Source organism: Gossypium arboreum, chromosome 1 (assembly GCF_025698485.1).
Source record: "Gossypium arboreum isolate Shixiya-1 chromosome 1, ASM2569848v2, whole genome shotgun sequence".
In the NCBI taxonomy this organism is placed as follows: domain Eukaryota; kingdom Viridiplantae; phylum Streptophyta; class Magnoliopsida; order Malvales; family Malvaceae; genus Gossypium; species Gossypium arboreum.
This window is the reverse complement of record NC_069070.1, coordinates 38,484,739-38,510,167: the sequence shown is the minus strand read 5'-3', so window position 1 is coordinate 38,510,167 and position 25,429 is coordinate 38,484,739.

Here is a 25,429-nt window from a genome sequence, read left to right as displayed (position 1 = left end):
TTTCTTCTTCGGCCATTCCTTCAACTCAACTAAACCTAACGTAACTTCTTGTCGACGATCGGGCAATCACTAATATGACTCGACTCACCCGAGGCGGATCCTATCACCCTCAAATTCTAAAACACAACATCAGAGCATATCTTCGAGTACTTGAATTACCCTTTCAGATTGACCGTTAGTTTGTGGGTGAAATACGGTACTAAAATTCAATTTCATACTTAAAGCTTCTTGCAACTTTTTCCAAAACCTCGAAGTAAATCTCAGATCTCTGTCCGAAATAATAGGCATAGGTACTCCTTGTAATCTCACAATTTCAGAAATATATAATTCAGCCAACTTATCAAGTGAGTAATCGGTACATACTGGTATAAAGTGAGCCAATTTTGTTAATCTATCAACCACAACCCAGACGGCAATTTTCTTTTTCGGAGTCAGAGGCAAACCTGTCACAAAATCCATCATGATTCTATCCCATTTCCACTTGGGAACCATCACTGGTTGAAGTTGTGACAGCCCAAAATTGACCCTAGTCGGGAAGTGGTTTCGGGACCGCTAAACCGAGTCACCGAAATGTTTGGACGTAATATTTATTGTCTAGAATATGTATATGTGAATGTGTGAAAATTTCAAGTTTCGATTTAGTAAATTTCATGTGAATTTAGTCAATAGGACTTGTGTGACACTTTTGAAATGTGATAGGCTAATCTATAAGGACCTAATAGTGCATGTAATCAAAAGGGAGGACTTGCATGTCAAATTTCCCCCCTAATTGCTAGTGGCCGGCCATGACAAGGGAGTATGGGCAAAACATGTCATGAAACATGTTTTATAAGTGTTTCATGTTGGAATAAATAAAATAAGGTGCATGGGTAATAAAAAAAATGAAAAAAAAAATGTGTGTGAAGGCTTCTCTCCCTCCCCATTGCCGTGAGCTGAAGAAAAGAAAAGAAAAAAAAATTTGTTCATCCTTTCACTCCTTTTGGCCGAAAATACTAAGGAATAAGGAAGGAGTTTTGCTTCATGCTTGGTTTGGAAGAGGATTAGGAGGAGGTTTGGCCATACTTGTACCTAGATTAAGGTATGTTTAAGGTTGTGCCATAAGATTCATGCATGTTTTTAGTTGATAGCTTGATGCTCTTATTAGCCCATGGTTCAAATATTTGTTATATCATGGGGATGGTATTTGGCCAAGGTGGAGTTTTTTGTGTTAATGCCATTGCATGTTAAATATGAAGGTTGCTAATGATACATGTGATGGTGGATTGATGGCTCTTGGACTTTCTTTTTAGTATTTTTGAGTAAGACATTAAGTTCTTTGTTTAATCATGACCAAAAATTATGGTGTTGTGATGTATTCAGCCATGGTACATCCATAAGTATGATTTATGCTCATTGCATGGAAAGTAAGATTTGTGTTTTGGATTTATGTTCATGTTTAGTTACAATCAACTTGAGATTCGGCTCTAGCATATATATATGTATATACATGTTTGCACATGATGTATTGGTATGACATATATACCATCTCAAGGTATATATTTGCATATAATGATGTTTCGGTTATGAAATAAATGATTGATGCGTATTGAGTTACAATATGGAATGCGTTAGTTAGTAAAATGTATGCTGTTTTTGTGTGGTATTAAGTGTATAATTGGCCTCAACATGGACATGCATATTCGGCCACATGAGGGGAATTGGTGTGCATGCATTCGGTTAGAGGCAAGCATATTGATGCCTATTCTTGGCTTAGAAAATTCGACTGAGGAGAGTACTAACTAATGTGTTGAGTTTGATTCATGATTTCCGTACATATGTGACTTTAATGTCTAATGAAAATATGTGGGCTAAGTACCTTGAATTCCTCTTTCGATGCTCAAATGATTAAATCAATTTATTTATTAAATTAAGCTCAAGAGCAAAGGGGAGCTAAATCCGATAAAGGGAAGGAAAAAGTAGTCGAGTAGCCGTCAAAATCGCTCGACCACGTCCGAGGTAAGTCTTGATAATGACCCTACTTGAATTATATTGAAATGATTTGTCATATTATGGCGGACAGCCGAATGTGCGTAGGGACTAAGTTATAAAGTCAATTGAAATCATGCTCTTTGTGTGTGGCTATTGAGCGAAATTGGAAAGGTTTGATAAATGTTTTGTGTTTGAGCCTTAGTAACGAGAATGAAATATGGATGTGTCGTGATTATTGATATATGTGTACATGAGCATTTGAATGATACCGGGCTAAGTCCCGAAGGCATTTATGCTAGTGATTATATCCGGGCTAAGACCAAGGCATTCGTCGAGTTGTTATATCCGAGCTAAGACACAAGGCATTTGTGCAAGTTACCAAATCCGGTTAAGACCAAAGGCAATTGTGCTTGTGGTTATATCCGCTAAATTCAAGAAGCTCGGTTGAAGGTGAGCGTTTTGTGTCTGTAATAAATTCAATTAATACGCTCGAAAAATCCATACGATAAGGTATGTTTACATGTGCATCGGAAAAGTCGATTCATTTGAAATAGTGTTCGTTCGATCGACTAACGAACTTTCGGCTCTTAGATAGGTTGATACCTTGTGTGCGTATATGTTGATGAAGTGTGAAGTAAGTATGATTATGAGAATGTGTATTACTAAAGTGATTCATTTAGCTATGTGAATGTAATACTGTAACACCCTGAATTTGGGCCTAGAAGTTTTGGGCCTTGAGCATGGGAGCGGTTGAAGGCACTTTTAATATTTTGTTGTGCATGTAAATTTTGTTAATGAAGGCTTGTTTTAGTGGTTAAGTGTCTTTGAGAAGTGTTGGAGAAGTCTTGGGTTCAAACACGGACTCTAGTAAAAATTTAAGGTAGATCAAACCACAGGTGTAGTAGGTAGGCCTTAAGAATATTGTTGGAGAAATTGTGACACAAAAAGGAGTGTGGTGTAGTGGCAAGGTGGCGCCACTTAGGGACAAGGAAGTGACGCCATAGGGAAGCAAGGGTCCAAGGTTCAAGTCTTGGCTCTTGCAATATATTTTGGTTTTCTTTTCAATAAATCTAGAAGCAAGTAGGTGCACTTTAAAGTTTAATGTGTTGGATTTATGACACAAATGAGTTGGTGGCCTAGTTGGTGGACTTGGAGCTGGGCGGGATTCAGAGTGGCCATGAAGATTGATTGCCGATTTTAAATAAGTTTAGCATTTATTTTGGATTATTTTTATTATGCTTAAAGTTGTAATAAGGCCGCTCTTTTTAATTACTTTTATTTTGGGGATTATTAAACTGGCTAGCACTAGGGTTCGTTTTATAAAAAAAACTACTCGTTTTTATAAAAGATCACGATGACGCGCAAAGTTTCCGCAAAGTAATGTTTTTCCAAGAAAATAAATATTTTAAACAAACGTTTTCAAACTTAATCATTTTCTTAAGACGGGCATAACCAAACGGTTTTCTCAAAATTATACGAGGTGATAAAGTGTGGTAATGGATGTGTGCATGTCTAGGATTGGATCCGGGAAGAGCTTGGTACTTAAGCAGTCCGACGGACTCACCTTCTCTTCTTCCTGGTTTCCTACCTGGTGCGCAGCTTCCATTCACTTTAACTTTCTTTTAAAAGTATCTTTTACAACACCAACTCAGCTTTTCCAAACTAAGTGTTTTGAACGCACCAATGTGGCGCATCAGATCCGGTCATAACATCCAGGCCGGGTTTGGGGTGTTACATTTAGTGGTATTAGAGCTAAGTTTCAACAACTCGGCTGTGGATCGGGTCCGAAATTTTTCGAAAATTTAGGCCTAAGAAGGGTATTTTTAAATGGTTTTTGAAAAGTTCATTTTAAAGATGTTTTGCGGAGTATATATGTTAAAATGGTCCAAGTTTTTCTGTTTTAAATCAAGAGTTTCAAAATAAAGGGTGTTTTCAAATCAAAGTTTTTTTTTTTCGGTGGTCAAAAACATGGTTTTCAAGTTTAAATGGATTGAGAAAGAAGTGGCGACTGAATCCACGCACCAAGTCTGTAAGTATTTCGCCTCATATTACACCAGTATTAAGATATTACTGTAGATAGAACGAGACCATATCATGACATTATAACTAGGGCAACCCTAAAACTCTAGAATACCGAGATCGTAGCTAGGCTATGATTACGTGAAAATAGAAACTTTAAAATACTATCTCTGCATAAGACATATGAATAAATAGTAAAATTTTGAGATCTTTGTAGTTAATTGATATGTGTACTTGGTAATGTAGAGTATTGATATGGATTCGAGGGTAAGCAAAGTCTACCAACTTGGTTGCGGTAACTTCGGAGCTTGGTCTTTGAGGCAATCGCCGAGTTAGTAAGGAAAGTGGTAGAGGAAGTATTGGATACAAAATTAAGGAAATTAGGAAGCGCTTCAAGCGTGGTGCTTACAAGTAAGAAGAGAAAGGATTCTAGTTCTCAGAAGACCAAGCTTTGTTCTGTGAAACATGTTAAGGCACGACCAAACTTTCCAACCTGCAAAGACTGCAACGGGCGTCATACTGGTAAATGCCTTAGGAAGATGGGAGGATGCTTTAGATGTGGGTCCAAGGAGCATCGAGCTCGGGATTGCCAAGTTTATCCTATTTAAGTGTGTGTTACGAATTGAATGCGTGCTTGATAAACGTTTCTTTATTTCGATAATTAGATGTTCGCATCGTATTAAAATTATTTAGATCGAGTCTTGCTGATAGCGTAGTGGGGTAGATGTTAGATGACTACTCATTAAATGGAAATTTCGAGGACGAAATTTCTTTAAGGAGGTAGAGTTGTAACACCTGAATTTGGGCCTAGAAGTTTTGGGCCTTGAGCATGGGAGCGATTGAAGGCAGCTTTTAATATTTTGTTGTGCATGTAAATTTTGTTAATGAAGGCTTGTTTTAGTGGTTAAGTGTCTTTGAGAAGTGTTGGAGAAGTCTTGGGTTCAAACCGGACTCTAGTAAAAATTTAAGGTAGATCAAACCACAGGTGTAGTAGGTAGACCTTAAGAATATTGTTGGAGAAATTGTGACACAAAAAAGGAGTGTGGTGTAGTGGCAAGGTGACGCCACTTAGGGGACAAGGAAGTGACGCCATAGGGGAAGCAAGGGGTCCAAGGTTCAAGTCTTGGCTCTTGCAATATATTTTGGTTTTTCTTTTCAATAAATCTAGAAGCAAGTAGGTGCACTTTAAAGTTTAATGTGTTGGATTTATGACACAAATGAGTTGGTGGCCTAGTTGGCGGACTTGGAGCTGGGCGGGATTCAGAGTGGCCATGAAGATTGATTGCCGATTTTAAATAAGTTTAGCATTTATTTTGGATTATTTTTATTATGCTTAAAGTTGTAATAAGGCCGCTCTTTTTAATTACTTTTATTTTGGGGATTATTAAACTGGCTAGCATTAGGGTTCGTTTTATAAAAAAAAAACTACTCGTTTTTATAAAAGATCACGATGACGCGGAAAGTTTCCGCAAAGTAATGATTTTCCAAGAAAATAAATATTTTAAACAAACGTTTTCAAACTTAATCATTTTCTTAAGACGGGCATAACCAAACGGTTTTCTCAAAATTATACGAGGTGATAAAGTGTGGTAATGGATGTGTGCATGTCTAGGATTGGATCCGGGAAGAGCTTGGTACTTAAGCAGTCCGACGGACTCACCTCCTCTTCTTCCTGGTTTCCTACCTGGTGCGCAGCTTCCATTCACTTTAACCTTCTTTTAAAAGTATCTTTTACAACACCAACTCAGCTTTTCCAAACTAAGTGTTTTGAACGCACCAATGTGGCACATCAGATCCGGTCATAACATCCAGGCCGGGTTTGGGGTGTTACAAATACTTTAGTCAAAGCTGATTTCATTACTTGAGACTTACTAAGCATTAAAATGCTTACCCTGTTGCTTTGGCTCTCTGTTTTATAGATTTTGCTCGTTAGCTATCGGATTCGGGATCATTGAAGTCGAAGTCATCCACACTATCAAAGCCCTTTGGTACTCTTTTAGTTGAACTCTGGATATGGCATGTATAGGACTACCCTTTGCTGTTTTTTTTTAAGTACGTTTTGTGATGTATGTGTGTACAGCCATGCGAAAATGGCTCGTAGAAGTGGAGTATGGCATTAGACCATTTGTGTTTATGTATATATATATGGTTTCATGATGTGACTATGGACTGGAATGGAAGTGTTGGGCAATGATCAGCCCTTGGAATGGCTAAATATGATCATATGTGGACCTATGTATGACAAAACTCTAGTTGGTCCATGGAAACCACGAAATAGGTAAGGTTTACCTTGAAAACAGATGCTGACAGCAGCAGTGGTGTGGATTTGAAAAATCACTAAAAATTGTAGGAATGGAATTAAATAGTGAATAAATTATTTAAATGAACCTTGATGAATCTACTTTCATATGGAAGAAACGAAATGGTCATATGAGTTATATGTTAGGAGATATTAAAGTTCTTGTGAAACAGGGCCAGAACGGTTTCTGGATCCCCTGTTCCGACTTTGGAAATTCATTATTAATTAACCAGAGATAGTTAGGAGTCATGCCATATATGTATAGATTCCCCTCTGAGTCTAGTTTCTATAAAAACAAACGGCATCAGTATTGAAGCCCTGTACAGGGAGATATCCAATTCGTAATGCGTGAAGGTCAGTGTAGTCAAACCCTGGATTAGGGGAGACTTTAACTAATAAACTGTACTAATTGGCCTGACCAAAAATTCTAGAAAAAAATATGTTGATGGACTTATGAGTCTAGTTTCAGGGAAAAATTACAAAACTGATTGTTGAGCTTTAAAACTCAAGATATGATTTTTAAGGTGACAGTGATGCAGTAACCAGTTAGTCTGGAAAATTTTTTTTTTATGGACTGTGAAAACAATTAAGTTAAGTCTGTGTGCACCTTGTGTTCGACTCCGGTAACGGACTCGGGTACGGGGTGTTACAGAAGTAAACCTGAAGGTACTTGGTGTTCAACTTTCACTTGCTGAAAAATTAAGCATCTCGATACAAACTCAGAAATATCTCTTTTCATACCATTCCACCAATATACTTTCTTCAAGTCATTGTACATTTTCGTACTAACGGGATGAACTGACAAACAACTAGTGTGTGCCTCATGTAAAATCTTCTGAACCAATTCAGCATCTTTCGGTACACATACTCGTTCATGGAACATTAAGCAATCATCAGCTCCGATTTGAAAATCTGATTTACAGCCCGATTCACACTGAGCTCGCTTGGCTTGCAATTCACTGTCATTCTTCTGAGCTTCACAAATTTGCTAAAGAAATAACAGCCTAGCCCTCAACTCGGCCAAAATCGAACCATCATTAGACATAGCCAAGTTTGTACCCATAGCTCTCAAAGCAAATAAGGATTTTCTACTCAAGGCATCTGCGACTACATTCGCTTTCCCAGGATGATAGTCAATTATTAGTTCATAATCTTTCAATAGTTCAAGCCATCTCCGTTGTTGTAAATTCAAATCCTTTTGATTCATTAGATATTTCAAACTTTTATGATTAGCAAAGATTCGGCATTTCTCACTGTACAAATAATGATGCCAAATCTTTAGAGCAAAGACAATGGCGGCCATTTCCAAATCAAGCGTCAGGTAATTCTTCTCATGTGGTTTCAACTGTCTTGAGGCATAAGCTACCACTTTACCTTCTTTCATCAACACACATCCAAGACCAATTGATGCTACATCACTATAGATCACAAACTCTTTTCCCGACTCGGGTTGTACTAACCCTGGTGCTTCGGTCAACTACGCTTTCAACTTCTCAAAACTTTGTTGACACTTTTCAGTCCAATCGAACTTAACATTCTTTTGTAGCAACTTAGTCATAGAGGCAATCATTGAAAATCCCTCAAAAAAGCGTCGATAATATCCAGCTAAGCCCAAAAAGCTAACCTCGGATATATCCTTTGGCGGTTTCCAATCAACAATTGCCGAAACTTTGCTTGGATTGACCTGAATACCATCACCCGAAACTATATGCCCCAAAAATTTGACTTAATGAAGCCAAAATTCACTTTTACTAAATTTAGCAAACAATTTCTTTTCTCTTAATATCTGTAATATTGTTCTTATGTGTTCAGCATGCTCGGACCCATCTCGAGAATAAATCAAAATATCATCTATTAACACAACCATAAACCTATCCAAGTATGGCTAAAAGATTCAATTCATCAAATTCATAAAGATAGCCGGAGCATTAGTTAAACTGAAAGGCATCACAAGAAATTCATAGTGTCCATACCTCATCCTGAAAGCAATTTTTGGCACATCCGACTCTTTAACTCTTAACTGATAGTAACCGGATCTCAAATCGATCTTTGAAAGCACTATCGCCCCTTTCAACTGGTCGAACAAATCATCAATTCTCGGCAATGGATACTTGTTCTTTATAGTCACCTTGTTGAGCTTTCGATAGTCAATACAAAGTCTCATAGATCCATCCTTTTTCTTTACAAACAACACGGGAGCACCTCAGGGAGAGAAACTCAGTCTCACAAAACCCTTATCTATTAAATCTTGGAACTGAACCTTTAATTATTTCATTTCATTCGGAGCCATTCTGTAAGGAGAAATTGAAATTGGTGCAGTTCCAGGTAACAAATCAATGGTAAACTCTACCTCTCTGATTGGAGGCAACCCAGGCAATTCTTCTAGAAATACATCCGGGAATTCACAGACTACTGGCACTAATTCGAGCTTTGATTCAAACATCTTGGTATTAAATACATATGCAAGGTAAGCTTCACACACCTTTCCTATATATCGCTGAGCAGACATGTGCGAAATCACCATAGGCAATTTATTTTGATTCATTTGTTTCAACCCAAAGAATTTCACCATTTTCACATTTCAACTCAAGGGTTTCCTGTCTGCAATTTACTCTGGCATCATTTAAAGTTAACCAGTCCATACCCAGAATAACATCAAACTCATCAAATGGTAACAACATCAGATTAGCCAAAAAATAGTAACCTTGAATCATTAAAGGACAATTTTTACAAACCCTATCTACTAACACATATTTGCCTAAAAGGTTTGGCACTTTAATCACAAATTCAGTAAATTCTACAGGCAAGCTCTTACTAGATACTAAATTTTCACAAACATAAGAATGAGTAGATCCAGGATCAATCAATGCAATAACAATAGTATCATAAAGAGAAAATGTACCGATGATCACATCGGGAGATGACGTCTCTTCACGAGCACGTATGGCATAAGCTCTAGCAGGTGCTTTAGCTTTTGGTCTCCCAGTTGAATCCTTTGTCACACTTGTATTGCTAGTTCCACTTCCAGTATTTCTTGGAGGTCTACCTCTATTAGCAGCACTAGTCTGTCTGACACTCTGAAATTTTTCTTCTTCAACCCTTTTTGGGCAATTCTTAATATAATGTTCTCAAGAACCACACTTGAAACAAGCCCTGCTAATCACCCAACACTCACCAAAATGTTGCTTACCACAATGCTGACACTCAGGTCTATTAGATCTCACATTACCCACACTTTCCATTGAAGTAGCTTGAGCTTTTGAACCCAAATATGATCTCTCATGATCTTGGTGCGGATATATAGCTAAAACAGTTAATAGAGGATTCATTTCTTTAGACTTCTTTGACTGGAATTGGAATGACTTACTCATTGGCCTATTTCTTGCATCTCTGGCTTCACTCACAACTTTTCTCTTTTCGTTGTTCAGTTCTTCGGCTTTACAAGCTCGATTGACCAATACTACCAACTCTTTCAACTCTAAGATCCCAACTAATTGCCTGATGTCTTTATTTAACCCATCCTCGAACCTCTTACACATAATAGCTTCCGTAGACACACACTCTTGGGCATACTTACTGAGTCTAACAAATTCACGTTCATATTTTGCCACAGACATTTTACCTTGCTTTAGCTTGAGGAACTCTTTCCGTTTTTGATTAATGAACTGCTGGCTTATGTATTTCTTTCTAAACTCCTCTTGGAAAAAATCCCATGTAACCCTTTCTATCGGAACCACGGATACCAATGTCTTCCACCAATGATATGCTGAATCTCTCAGTAAAGATATAACATATTTTAAACATTCTTCGGGAGTGCAAGCGAGCTCATCAAATACTCTGATAGAATTCTTAAGTCAAAACTCTTCTTTATCGGGATCATCATCTATATTAGCCCTGAATTCTTCAGCCCCTTGCTTTCAAATTTTATCAACTGGGGCTTGCTCAATCTTACCATTTTGACACCTTGAGGAACTACAGAAACCGGTTGGGGAATAGGAGGGGTGGAGGAGGCTTAACATTCGGATTTGCTCAAACAAATTCTATATACCAATTACTCATCATACGGAGAAAGGCTTCCCGAGCCCCATCTCCCTGATCATGTGTCTCAGGCCTACTCTCAGCTAGCGCAGTCCCTTGTGCGGGAGCCGGCACATTACTTTTTACATCATCAGCTATAGCTCGGTAGGGATAAATTTATTATATGAAAACACAATTTAAATTGTCAAGAGTCATCGCACTATCACAATATATTTATGGCATGTATAGATAGACTTCCATACATAGTACGTAGATCCGAGAATCGCCTAAACCTTGGCTCTAATACCAATAAAAATGTAACACCCCTTACCTGTGTTCTAAGCTGGAACAGGGTACGAGACATTACCGAAACATAATACATGCAAACGTACGAAATCATGACATAGAATTTTTTTTATTTCTAACATACATTTTCATGTCCTATAATCTGAACAATATTAATTAACATCAACGAGCATATACAAAATGAACTAATAAAATAAATTTTGAAGACCAACATTTTAGGCCAATTTAATTATGACATATAACAAAAATAACCAAGTCATCTATACATGCCATAACTCCAAAATAATGTTTACAAAATACCAAAAAGTATTGATAGTGCGGATGGATCTCCGACGATCTTCCGAATCCCGAGCTGCCTAGTGACACTATAAGACAAGAGAAAGAAAAGAGAGTAAGCGTAAAGCGTAGTAAGTAAGTTCGTAAGTGATATACAATTTATCAACATATTTCTCAAAATAAAAAAATCATAATAGTACATAATCTCATGTTCAGGTCAAGCTATTTTCTTGAGTCACTGTCACTAAATCATTTATATATGGAGTTACGGAACTCAAAATTTAAATCTATTAATTTTCCAGAAAACTAGACTCATATAATTTCTTACCATAAAAATTTCATAATTTTTGGTTTAGCCAATTAGTACAGTTTATTCATTAAAGTTGCTCTTGTTTCACTGTCCGACAGTTCTGACCTCTTACTAAAAATTAAATATCTCATAGTACAGAACACGGATAATGTTCCCATTTGTTTCTATTAAAAATATACTAATCAAATATTCTATGCATATAAATTATAACCCATAATTATTTTCTACAATTTTTAACAATTTTTCCAAGTCAGAACAGGGGATCTTGAATTCATTCTGACACTATCTCACAAAAATTAGAATATCACATACTATAGAACTCTTTTGCTCCCCATGTTTCTTTTATATGAAAATAGACTCATTAAGCTTTAATTTCATAATTTATTTTAAATTTAATTCAACTTAAACAATTTTTGGTGAATTTTCAAAGTCACCAAATTACTGCTATCCAACACTGTTTTGCTACTAAAATTCACTCTTACATAATTTCATTTAATCCATTTTGTCTTATTGAAGTTCACTCAAATATCGAGTATACTACTCAAAATTTTCTTAAACATATACCTGCACATATTCATCATATAATCATGTTCATATGTATTTTTACTTAATCGATTTTCCCGTTGAATTCTTCGGAATAATAACTGATACTCAGTTGCCTGCACATATTTTCATACTTGTAGCCAAAGCTATCTGGTACGCATAGTATGTAACACCCCGTACCCGAGACCGTTGCCGGAGTCGAACACGAGGTGCTAACAGACTTAATTCACTGATTTTCACAGTCCATTTTAAAATTTTCCAGACAAGCTGGCTAACTGCATCACTGTCACCTTAAAAACCGTATCTTGAGTTCCAAAACTGGAAAACCAGTTTCGTAAATTTTACCTGAAACTAGACTCACATATCCTTCTACAAATGTTTTTCTAGAATTTTTGGTCGAGCCAATTAGTACAGTTTATTAGTTAAATCTCACCTGTTTCAGGGTTCGACTACTCCGACCGTCATGCATTACGACTTAGATATCTCCTTGTACAGGGCTTCAATACTTATGTCGTTTGTTTCTAATGAAACTAGACTCAAAAAGGAATCTACACATATATGGAATGACTTATAATTATCTCTGGTTAATTTATAGTGAATTTCCAAAGTCAGATCAGGGGATCCAGAAATCACTCTGGCCCTGTTCCGCGAAAGCTTAAATATCTCTTAAAATACGACTCATATGATCGTTTTGTTTCTTCCATATGAAAGTAGATTCACCAAGGTTCGATTACATAATTTATTCACTATTTAATTCCATTCCTACTATTTTTAGTGATTTTTCAAATCCACACCACTGCTGCTGTCAGCATCTATTTTTAAGGTAAACTTTACCTATTTCATGGTTTTCCATGAATCAACTAGAATTTGTCATACAAAGCACCAAAATGATCATGATTAACCATTCCAATGGCTAATCGTTACCAAACATTTTCATACCTCTCAATGAACAACATACAAAACGATTATAATGCTATGCTCAAAGTATATATACGCCATTTTCGCATGGCTATCCAAATTTATACAAAACCAAAGGGTACATGACTAACAACAAAGAGGGTAGTCCTATACATGCCATTTTCAGAGTTCAACCAAAAATGTACCAAAAGGGCTTTGATAGTGTGGACGACTTCGACTTCGACAATCCCGAGTCCGATAGCTGACGAACCAAAATCTATAAAACAGAGATTCAAAGAACGGAGTAAGCATTTAATGCTTAGTAAGTTTTGAGCAATGAAATCATGCACAACTGAAGTATAGCATTCATACGACTAAACGAATAATTTCATATACACATATTCTCACAATCATACCTACTTCACATTTCCAACCCTTATATTCATACGTAAGAAATCAACTTGTCTAAAAGCCAGAAGCTTGTTAGTCGATTGAGCAAATACTATTTGGAAGGAATCAATTATCTCAATGCATATACGAAACATACCTCATCGTTGGGATTTTACGAGCGTATTAATTGAAATTATTACAGCAAGATCGCTCATTCCCAAACCCAAGTATCTTCGGGATTTTGCCGGATATAACCACTCGCACAAGGCCTTCGGGTCTTAGCCCGGATATGGTCACTAGCATAAATGCCTTCGAGACTTAGCCCGGATATAATCACTAGCACAAAAGCCTTCGGGTCTTAGCCCGGATATAGCAACTCGCACAAATGCCTTCGGATCTTAGTCCGGATATAGTCACTAGCATAAAAGCCTTCGGGACTTAGCCGGATATCATTCAATAACCATGCACATATATCAATAATCATGACACATCCATATTTCATTTTATTACCAAAGCTCAAACACAAGACACTTATCACACTTACTAATTTCGGCTCAATAGCCACATACAAAAGCACGATTTTGACTTGCTTTATGACATGATCTCTATGCACATACGGCTACCCATCATACGTATAGACTAATAACTCAACATATAATTCAAGTAGAATCATTATATCACCGTACTTTGGTTATGATTATCGTCATGACTTAATCAAATCGTAAACTAAGTTTCATTACTCGAAGACTTACCTCGATGTTGTCGAACGATTTCGTCGGCTATTCGATCACTTTTTCCTTTCCCTTGTCCAAATTTGGTCCTCTAAGCTCTTGAGCTAATTCAAGCAAATTTAACTTATTAAAGTCTCATTATGCTAGCTTATGGCCGAATATGACAAGGAGTTGATAGGTCATATGGCCACCTTTAGCTCAAATACAAAGTGGTCATACGCATTTTTAATCACATTGAGCAATTTAATACAATTAATCTAACATTTCCTCATGTGCACCTTCATGACCGAATACACACATCATTAACCTAATATCAATTAACTAAGCACTTTAACAAATTCTCCTTGAGCCGATTATCTAAGTCAAGATAAAAGCATCAATATGCTTGCCCCTAACCGAATACATGCAACACCAATCTATCTCATGTGGCGAATATGCATGTCTATGTTGAGGCCAATTATATGCTTAATACTTCCTACAAATATGGTTACTTGTATTAACTACATACCATTTTGTTTCAAGTTCAAAACTCGGCTAATACACATATGTACACTAGTATTCAAATACTAATATTTGCATTTCACCTTACTACCATTTCTCATGCAAATAACATGAACAACAACCATATTTCCTACTATGGCCGAATGCATCAAGACACCATACCATTTCAATTTTGGTCATGGGTTAAACAAAGAACCTAATGTCTAACTCAAAAAAAAATGCTAAAAAGAAAATCCAAGAGGCATCAATCCACCATCATGTATATCATTACAAAGCTTCACATTTAGCATGCAAATGACATCAACACAAATCCACCTTAGCCGAAACATAACTCATCTTCATGCATCATCACCAACATTAAACACCAACCAAGAAGACAACACCCATGGCCGAATATCATCTCCATCACATAGCAAAGATTTAAACCATGGGCTAGGTTGAACTCAAGCTAACAACTAAAACATGCATGCATCTCATGGAACATCATCAAACATACCTTAATCTAGATACAAGTATGGCCGAACCTCTTCAACCTTTTCTTCCCCTCCTTCCTTTGATTTTTCGGTCAAGAAGAAACAAATGAGAACCTTTTTTCTTTTTTTTGTTTCATCATCCTACTAACCATTATTATTTTATTGCGCATGCTTCTTATTTTATTTTTCCTAACATAAAACACTAACATAAAAGGTTTATAATACCTTTTATCCCATAGCATGGCCGGCCACTAGTGAAATTTTGGGTAATTTGACATGCAAACCCATCACCTTTATAACATGCATTAGTAGGCCACTTACATTTGCCTAGCACATTTCTAAATTTTCTCACATAAGTCCTATTAACTAAATTCACATGCAAGTAACTAAATCGAAGCTTAAAACTTTCAAACATTCATATTCACATATTTTAGACAATAATTATCATATTCAAATAATTTGGTGACTCGGTTTAGCGGTCCCGAAACCGCTTTTCGACTAGGGTCACTTTAGGACTGTCACAACTCTCCCCCACTTTAAGAAATTTTCGTCCCCGAAAATCTTACCGGTAAATAGCTTTGGGTATCGTTGTTTCATAGAGTTCTCGGGTTCCCAAGTAGCTTCTTCCATCACGTGTTTGAGCCATAACACTTTTACTAAAGGAACCTTTTTGTTTCGCAACTCTTTTGCTTCACGAGCTAGGATACGAATTGGTTCTTCTTCATAACTCATATCGGCTTGAATTTCAACCTCGGAGGGACTTATTATGTGCGAAGCATCAGATCTGTAACGTCGAAGCATTGAAACATGAAAAACGTTGTGGATCCTTTCAAGTTCAAGGGGTAAAAGCAACCTATATGCAACTGGACCAACTCGTTCGGAGATTTCATACGGCCCAATGAATCTCAGACTCAATTTGCCCTTACGACCAAATCTGAGTATCTTTTTCCAAGGTGAAACTTTAAGAAACACTTTGTCTCCCACCTGATACTCAATGTCCTTTCGTTTCAAATCTGCGTACGACTTCTGACGATCTGTGGCTGCCTTCAGACTTTCACGGATTACTTTTACTTTCTGCTCAGCATCTTTAATCAAATCAACTCTGAAAATTTTACTTTCACCGAGCTCGGTCCAAAACAATGGTGTACGGCATTTACGACCGTACAAAGCCTCGTAAGGTGCCATCTTAATACTTGATTGAAAACTATTATTGTAAGCGAATTCAATCAAAGGTAAATACTGCTCCCATGAACCACTAAACTCAAGGATGCAACATCTCAACATATCCTCAAGTATCTGAATTATCCGCTCGGATTGACCATCAGTTTGGGGGTGAAAAGTGGTGCTAAAATGCAACTTGGTACCCAAAGCTTCTTGCAATTTCTTCCAAAATCGTGAGGTGAATCTCGGATCTCTATCCGACACAATAGAAATAGGTACCCCGTGTAATCTCACAATCTGAGAAACATACAATTCAGCTAGTTTATCCAATGAAAAATCCGTGCGTACGGGGATAAAGTGAGCTGATTTAGTCAGTCTATCAACAACAACCCAAATCGCATCTTTCTTACTTGCCGACACTGGCAACCCAAATACAAAATCCATCGTGACTCGATCCCATTTCCATTTAGGTATCATGATCGACTGAAGTAGACCCGTAGGCACTTGATGTTCCGCCTTCACTTGCTGACATACTAAGCACTTCGAAACAAAATCGAAAATGTCTCGTTTCATACCATGCCACCAAAATTGACATCTCAGATCGTTGTACATTTTCGTACTCCCCGGGTGAATTGACATTCGGCTACAATGAGCTTCATTCAGAATCATCAAAGTAAGTTCTGAACTTCTTGGAACACACAAACGATTTCTGAACCTCAAACAATCGTCATCATCAATTTGAAAACTCTGATCCATATTCGAAGCACATTCAGCCCGTTTTACAACCAATTCATCATCGACTTTCTGAGCTTCACGAATTTGATGAATCAACAATGGTTTGGCCTTTAATTCAGGTACTAACACATTGTCGGGTAGAAACGCAACAAGTGTACATCCATCGCTCAGAAAACAAGCAAAGTGATTTTCGCTTAAGGCGTCCGCAACCACATTAGCCTTTCCCGGGTGATAATCAATGACAAGCTCATAATCTTTCAACAACTCAAGCCAACGCCTTTGTCGCAGATTCAAGTCTCTTTGAGTCATCAAATATTTGAGACTTTTGTGATCCGAATATACATGGCACTTCTCATCAAATAAGTAATGTCGCCATATTTTCAAAACGAATACGATGGCAGCTAGTTCGAGATCATGGGTTGGATAATTTTTCTCATGTGGCTTCAGCTGCCTCGACGCATAAGCTACAACTCGACCTTCTTGCATCAATACACAACCCAACCCAAGTAAGGATGCATCACTATAAACGACGAACTCCTTGCACGATTCGGAACGCAGTAGTCTTCGAGCTTCCACAAATGAGTTTTCAATTGATCGAAACTTTTCGACACTTTTCGTCCATTCAAACTTAACATCTTTACAAGTAGTTTCGTCATTGGTGTAGCTATCATCGAGAAACCTTTTACAAACCGTCGGTAGTAACCAACAAGTCCCAAAAAGCTCCGAACCTCAGTAATATTTCTCGGAGGCTTCCAGTTAAGTATGGCTGAAATTTTGTTCGGATCAACCCGAATACCCGACGCAGATACCACATGACCCAAGAAGCTAACCTCTCTTAACCAGAACTCACACTTGCTGAACTTAGCATATAATTGCTTATCCCGTAAAGTTTGCAACACTAATCCCAGGTGTTCAGCATGATCGGTTTCATTTCTCGAATATCAAAATATCGTCGATAAACACAACTACAAATCGATCCAAATACGGTCTGAAGATCCGATTCATCAAATCCATGAATACCGCGGGGGCATTAGTGAGCCCAAACGGCATCACTAAGAATTCAGTAGTGACCGTATCTCGCTCGAAGCGCTTTGGGTATATCCAAATCTCGAATTATGAATCGATAATAACCCGATCTCAAGTCTATCTTTGAAAACACCGAGGCTCCCTTTAGTTGATCAAACAAATTGTCAATGCGCGGTATCGGATATTTATTCTTTATTGTCACCTTATTCAGCTGACGATAGTCGATGCACAACCTCATGGTTCCGTCCTTCTTTTTCACAAACAATACTGGTGGACCCCAAGGTGAGAAACTTGGTCGAGCGAAACCCCTATCCGTCAACTCTTGCAACTGGGCCTTCAACTCTTTTAACTCGGTTGGTGCCATACGATACGGAGCTATCAAAATCGGTGTAGTCCCAGGTATAAGCTCGATACCAAACTCTACCTCCCGAACAGGTGGTAAACCCGGTAATTCTTCGGGAAAAACATCCGGGTATTCACAAACCACTGGCACAGATTTAGGCTTCTTTTCTAACTCTTTGTCATCAAGTACATACGCAAGGTATGCTTCACACCCCTTTCTTACATATTTCTGAGCCAACATCGATGATATTACAACTGGCAACCTATTCAAGTCAGTAGACTTAACTCGAATTATCTCGTTATTTACACACCTTAAATCGATGGTTTTTCTTTTGCAATTTACAATTGCATCATGTACGGTCAACCAATCCATACCGAGGATAACATCAAATTCGTCAAACGGTAAAAGCATCAAATCGGCCGGAAAACAGGAACCTCGGATTACTAGGGGACATTTCTTGCACACTTTGTCGACAAGCACGTAACGACCCAAAGGATTTGACACCCGAATTACAAACTCGAGAGACTAAACAGTAGAGTCTTCTTTGGATGCTAAGGTTTCACATATATAAGAATGAGTAGAACCAGGGTCAATCAAAGCAATCACATTAGTATCAAAGAGAGTAAAAGTACCGGTAATGACATCTGGCGAAGAAGCATCCTTGCGTGCGCATATGGCATAAGCTCTAGCAGGAGCACGAGCCTCAGATCTGGTTGTAGCATCTCTAGATCCTCTTTGACCGCCACTAGCATTGCCCGTATTCCTAGATGGTCTACCCCGAGCAGTAGTAGCACCAGGTTTCCCACTCTAATTTACGTTCTGTTCAGACAATCTCGGGCAATCTTTAATAAAGTGGTCAGCATCCGCACTTGTAACAGGAGCGGTCATGGAATCTACAACTCCCTGAGTGCCATTTACCACAATACTGACACTCCGTTCTGTCTCGACGATCATTTCCAACACTGGCGACCGAAGTGACTCGTGCACTCACAGGGGGTCGATCACGATCTCGTCTAGAAAAGCCCGAAGTGTCTCTTGATCGGCCTAAATCATCTCTAAATTTCTTTGATGACTGTTGAAAGGGCTTTCCCGAAGATCTCTTACGAAACTCCTTTGCTCCCATACCAGCTTTCCTTTTCTCCTTACTGAGCTCCTCGGCTTTGCAAGCTCACTCGACAAGTACCACAAATTCTCGGATTTCTAAAATGCCAACATACAGCTTTATATCATCATTCAGTCCATCTTCGAAACGTTTACACATCACAGCTTCTGAAGAAATGCATTCTCATGCATACCGGCTAAGCCTCACAAATTTTCGTTCATAGTCGGTAACCGACATGGAACCTTGTTTAAGTTCAAGAAATTCCTTCCGTTTTTGATCCATGAATCCCTGACTGATATACTTTTTCTGAAAATCGGTTTGGAAAAACTCCCAAGTTACTTGCTCTCTGGGCACAACAGAAGTCATCGTATTCCACCAATAGTAGGCAGAATCACGTAGCAAGGAGATAGTACACTTTAGGCACTCATCGGTGTGCAAGATAGCTCATCGAGTACCGAATAGTGTTGTCCAACCAAAATTCACTTGCTCGGCATCATCAACGTCTGTAGCTTTAAATTTAGTAGCCCGTGTTTTTAGATTACATCAACTGGGGCTTATTTGACCTTATTTGGTCGATTGTCAAAGGTATTGTAGGTCTTGAGGTGGTATTAGTCGGGAATGGAGGTTGTGGAGCAGTCGTATTAGTTCGAATGTATTGGTTGAACCAATCATTCATCACGCTATAAAAAGCTTGTCTAGCCTAATCATTCGGATTACTAGCAATAGGTTGAGAGTCCGCCGCGCTGTCCCTTGTCTTGGAGCAGCGCTACACTCTCAAGATCATCACTACCGCTTCGGTTGGGATCGGGATCCATTACTATAAATAAACACATTTTCAATTGTCAAAAATCACCACACTATCAAATAATCACATAATGGCATGTATAGCTAGACCCAAACGTATTACGGTAGTCCTAGAATCGACTAAACCGTATCTCTGATACCAATAAAATTGTAACACCCCGTGCAGAGACCGTTGCGAGTCGAACATGAGGTGCTAACAGACTTAATTCATTGATTTTCACAATCCATTTTAAAATTTTCCGACAAGTGGCTAACGCATCACTGTCACCTTAAAACCGTATCTTGAGTTCCAAAACTGGAAAACCAGTTTTATAAATTTTACCTGAAACTAGACTCACATATCCTTCTACAAATTTTTTTCTAGAATTTTTGGTCGAGCCAATTAGCACAGTTTATTAGTTAAACTCTCACCTGTTTCAGGGTTCGACTACTCCGACCTTCATGCATTATGACTTAGATATCTCCTTGTACAGGTATTTAATACTTATGCTGTTTGTTTCTGATGAAACTAGACGCAAAAAGGAATCTATACATATATGGCATGACTTCTAATTATCTCTGGTTAATTTATAGTGAATTTCCAAAGTCAGATCAGGTGATCCAGAAATTGCTCTGGCCCTATTCTGCGAAAGCTTAAATATCTCGTAAAATAAGACTCATATGATCGTTTCGTTTCTTCCATATGAAAGTAGATTCATCAAGGTTCGATTACATAATTGATTCACTATTTAATTCCATTCCTACTATTTTTAGTGATTTTTCAAATCCACACCACTGCTGTTGTCAGCATCTGTTTTTAAGGTAAACTTTACCTATTTCATGGTTTTCCATGAATCAACTAGAATTTGTCATAAAAAGCACCAAAATGATCATGATTAACCATTCCAATGGCTAATCGTTACCAAACATTTCCATACCTCTCAATGAACAACATACAAAACGATTATAATGCTATGCTCAAAGTATATATAAGCCATTTTCGCATGGCTATCCAAATTTATACAAAACCAAAGGGTACATGACTAACAACAAAGAGGGTAGTCCTATACATGCCATTTTCAGAGTTCAACCAAAAATGTACCAAAAGGGCTTTGATAGTGTGGACGACTTCGACTTCGACAATCCCGAGTCCGATAGGTGACGAACCAAAATCTATAAAAGAGATTCAAAGAACGAGTAAGCATTTAATGCTTAGTAAGTTTTGAGCAATGAAATCATGCACAACTGAAGTATAGCATTCATACGACTAAACGAATAATTTTATATACACATATTCTCACAATCATACCTACTTCACATTTCCAACCCTTATATTCATACGTAAGAAATCAACTTGTCTAAAAGCCGGAAGCTTGTTAGTCGATTGAGCAAATACTATTTGGAAGGAATCAATTTTCTCAATGCACATACAAAACATACCTCATCGTTGGGATTTTACGAGAGTATTAATTGAAATTATTACAGCAAGATCGCTCATTCCCAAACCCAAGTATCTTCGGGATTTTGCCGGATATAACCACTTGCACAAGGCCTTCGGGTCTTAGCCCGAATATGGTCACTAGCATAAATGCCTTCGGGACTTAGCCTGGATATAATCGCTAGCACAAAAGCCTTCGGGTCTTAGCCCGAATATAGCAACTCGCACAAATGCCTTCGGATCTTAGTCCAGATATAGTCACTAGCATAAAAGCCTTCGGGACTTAGCCCGGATATCATTCGAATAACCATGCACATATATCAATAATCATGACACATCCATATTTCATTTTTATTACCAAAGCTCAAACACAAGACACTTATCACACTTACTAATTTCGGCTCAATAGCCACATACAAAGAGCACGATTTTGACTTGCTTTATGACATGATCTCTATGCACATACGGCTACCCATCATACGTATAGACTAATAACTCAACATATAATTCAAGTAGAATCATTATATCACCGTACTTTGGTTATGATTATACGTCATGACTTAATCAAATCGTAAACTAAGTTTCATTACTCGAAGACTTACCTCGATGTTGTTGAACGATTTCGGCGGCTATTCGATCACTTTTTCCTTTCCCTTGTCCAAATTTGGTCCTCTAAGCTCTTGAGCTAATTCAAGCAAATTTAACTTATTAAAGTCTCATTATGCTAGCTTATGGCCGAATATGACAAGGAGTTGATAGGTCATATGGCCACCTTTAGCTCAAATACAAAGTGGTCATACGCATTTTTAATCACATTGAGCAATTTAATACAATTAATCTAACATTTCCTCATGTGCACCTTCATGACCGAATACACACATCATTAACCTAATATCAATTAACTAAGCACTTTAACAAATTCTCCTTGAGCCGATTATCTAAGTCAAGATAAAAGCATCAATATGCTTTGCCCCTAACCGAATACATGCAACACCAATCTATCTCATGTGGCCGAATATGCATGTCTATGTTGAGGCCAATTATATGCTTAATACTTCCTACAAATATGGTTACTTGTATTAACTACATACCATTTTGTTTCAAGTTCAAAACTCGGTTACTACACATATGTACACTAGTATTCAAATACTAATATTTGCACTACACCTTACTACCATTTCTCATGCAAATAACATGAACAACAACCATATTTCCTACTATGGTCGAATGCATCAAGACACCATACCATTTCAATTTTGGTCATGGGTTAAACAAAGAACCTAATGTCTAACTCAAAAAAAAATGCTAAAAAGAAAATCCAAGAGGCATCAATCCACCATCATGTGTATCATCACAAAGCTTCACATTTAGCATGCAAATGACATAAACACAAATCCACCTTAGCCGAAACTTAACTCATCTTCATGCATCATCACCAACATCAAACACCAACCAAGAAGACAACACCCATGGCCGAATATCATCTCCATCACATAGCAAAGATTTAAACCATGGGCTAGGTAGAACTCAAGCTAACAACTAAAACATGCATGCATCTCATGGAACATCATCAAACATACCTTAATCTAGATACAAGTATGGCCGAACCTCTTCAACCTTTTCTTCCCCTCCTTCCTTTGATTTTTCGGTCAAGAAGAAACAAATGAGAACCTTTTTTCTTTTTTTTTTTTCATCATCCTACTAACCATTATTATTTTATTTCCCATGCTTCTTATTTTATTTTTCCTAACATAAAACACTAACATAAAAGGTTTATAATACCTTTTATCCCATAGCATGGCCGGCCACTAGTGAAATTTTGGGTAATTTGACATGCAAACCTATCACCTTTATAACATGCATTAATAGGCCACTTACAGTAGCCTAGCACATTTCTAAATTTTCTCACATAAGTTCTATTAACTAAATTCACATGCAATTAACTAAATCGAAGCTTAAAACTTTCAAACATTCATATTCACATATTTTAGACAATAATTATCATATTCAAATAATTTGGTGACTCAATTTAGCGGTCCCGAAACCTCTTTCTGACTAGGGTCACTTTAGGACTGTCACATAGTAGCCTGCACTTAGTACTACACATGTGACCTAACCATCTGATACACGTAGTAGCCTGCACTTAGTACTACACATGTGATCGAAGTTATCGGGTCCGCATAGTAGTCTGCACTTAGTACTACACATGTGACCCATAATTTGGTACACGTAGTAGCCTGCACTTAGTACTACACACGTGACCTCACAATAGATCATTCGTATCATTTCTATTTCAGAGGCTCATCCAGGAAATTCCTCACTTTCCAACAAGTTACAATTTATTCATAGTCCTTTTTCAATTTGCAATTTACAACAAATAATCATTCTATAGGTAGCCACATTTCATATGATAACAAAATATAATAAAATAAAAAGAATCGATAAATTATTTACGTACAAACTTACCTCGGTGGAAAATATAGAAATGTTGTAATTTAGTCCGAAATCTTTTCTTTTCCCCGATCAAGGTCGATTCCATGTATTTCTTGATCTATAATAACACATTTGACTTATTAATGTCTCACATTACTCAAATTACTCCAAAAACATCCTATGGCAAAAATTACAATTTTACCCCTAGAGTTTCACAAAATTATGATTTTGCCCCTAGGCTCAAAAATTAAACTTCATCCTATTTGCTTATGCTTTATGACATGTTGATCATTTTTCCCTTCTATAGCAATATCCAATTCACACTCTAACATGTACTTATGAACATTAGGTATTTTTACCGATTATGTCGTTTTACTCGTTTTCACGTAAAATCGCTTAGAAAAAGTTGTTTAACACAATTTAAAGCTTCATATTATACCATAAAACATCAAAATAAACACATTTCACCTATGGGTATTTTTCCAAATATAAACCGTAGGTTAAATTATTGTTAGAATAAGCTTAATCAAGTTACTGGGACTCTAAAAATGTAAAGAACATTAAAAACAGGGCTTGGAATCACTTACTATGGAGCTTGGAAGCTTGAAACAAACCCTAGCTATGGAAAATCCTTGAAATTTCGGCCTAATAAAGAAGATGAGCAAATTTTTGCTTGATTTTTCCCTTTTTAATTCATTTATTAACTAAATGACCAAAATGCCCTTTTTACTAAACATTCAATTTTTATCCATGTAAGTCCATTTTTTTCCAAAATCATAGAAATTGGTCAAATTCCTATTTAAGGACTTATAATTAATATTTAAGCAATTTCATGCTAAAAGCTTCTAGAATGCAAGTTTTGCAACTTATTCAATTTAGTCCTTAATTTCGAATTGGACACTTTAGGCATAAAATTTCTTCACGAAATTTTCACACAATCATGCGACCACATCATAGACCTCAAAATAATTATAAAATAAATAGTTCTATTTTAGATTTGTGGTTTCAAAACCACTATTCGTTAGGCCCTAAATCGGGCTGTCACATTTCATATCTGAATTATCCCCGTCACTAAATCAGAGATATGTTATGTGAATTGTTGTCCTCTATTTAGTGAAATTGCAAATCATTTTGGCATGTATAGAATTCGCACTTGATAGGTAAATGGAATTATGTGTCTTTGAAGTTGTTAGATTTCTTTGAATGCTAGTCTTCAATGATCGGATTGAGATCCAAGGTTTATATCGTAATTTATTGGGAGAGTTAAAGGAAGCTCTGAAAATTTACAGACAACTAAGAGATCAAATTCGCAAACTATAGAGCCATATGAAATTATAGAGAATATAAAGCCGTGATGAACTGGCTAGTTTCACCCTTCAAATTCGAAAGGATTCAAGTATGTTATGTGTATGTGTGTTATGACGGTATGGATCAGATTCTTCATGTATATGAGTTCTTCGACATAAGTCAAGATTCAGTTGATGTGTTGTATAATGAAGAAATGCTCATGACCTTGGAACGAAGGACTGAAGTGTTAGGAACTAAAAGTTTAGTATTAGTAAAGGTTCTCTAATGATGTTATGAATAAAGGTGCTTATACGAAAAACAAACCTCATTTCCGTAAGATTTCGGGGACGAAAATCCCTAAAGGGGGGATAGTTTAACAGCCCGATTTTGG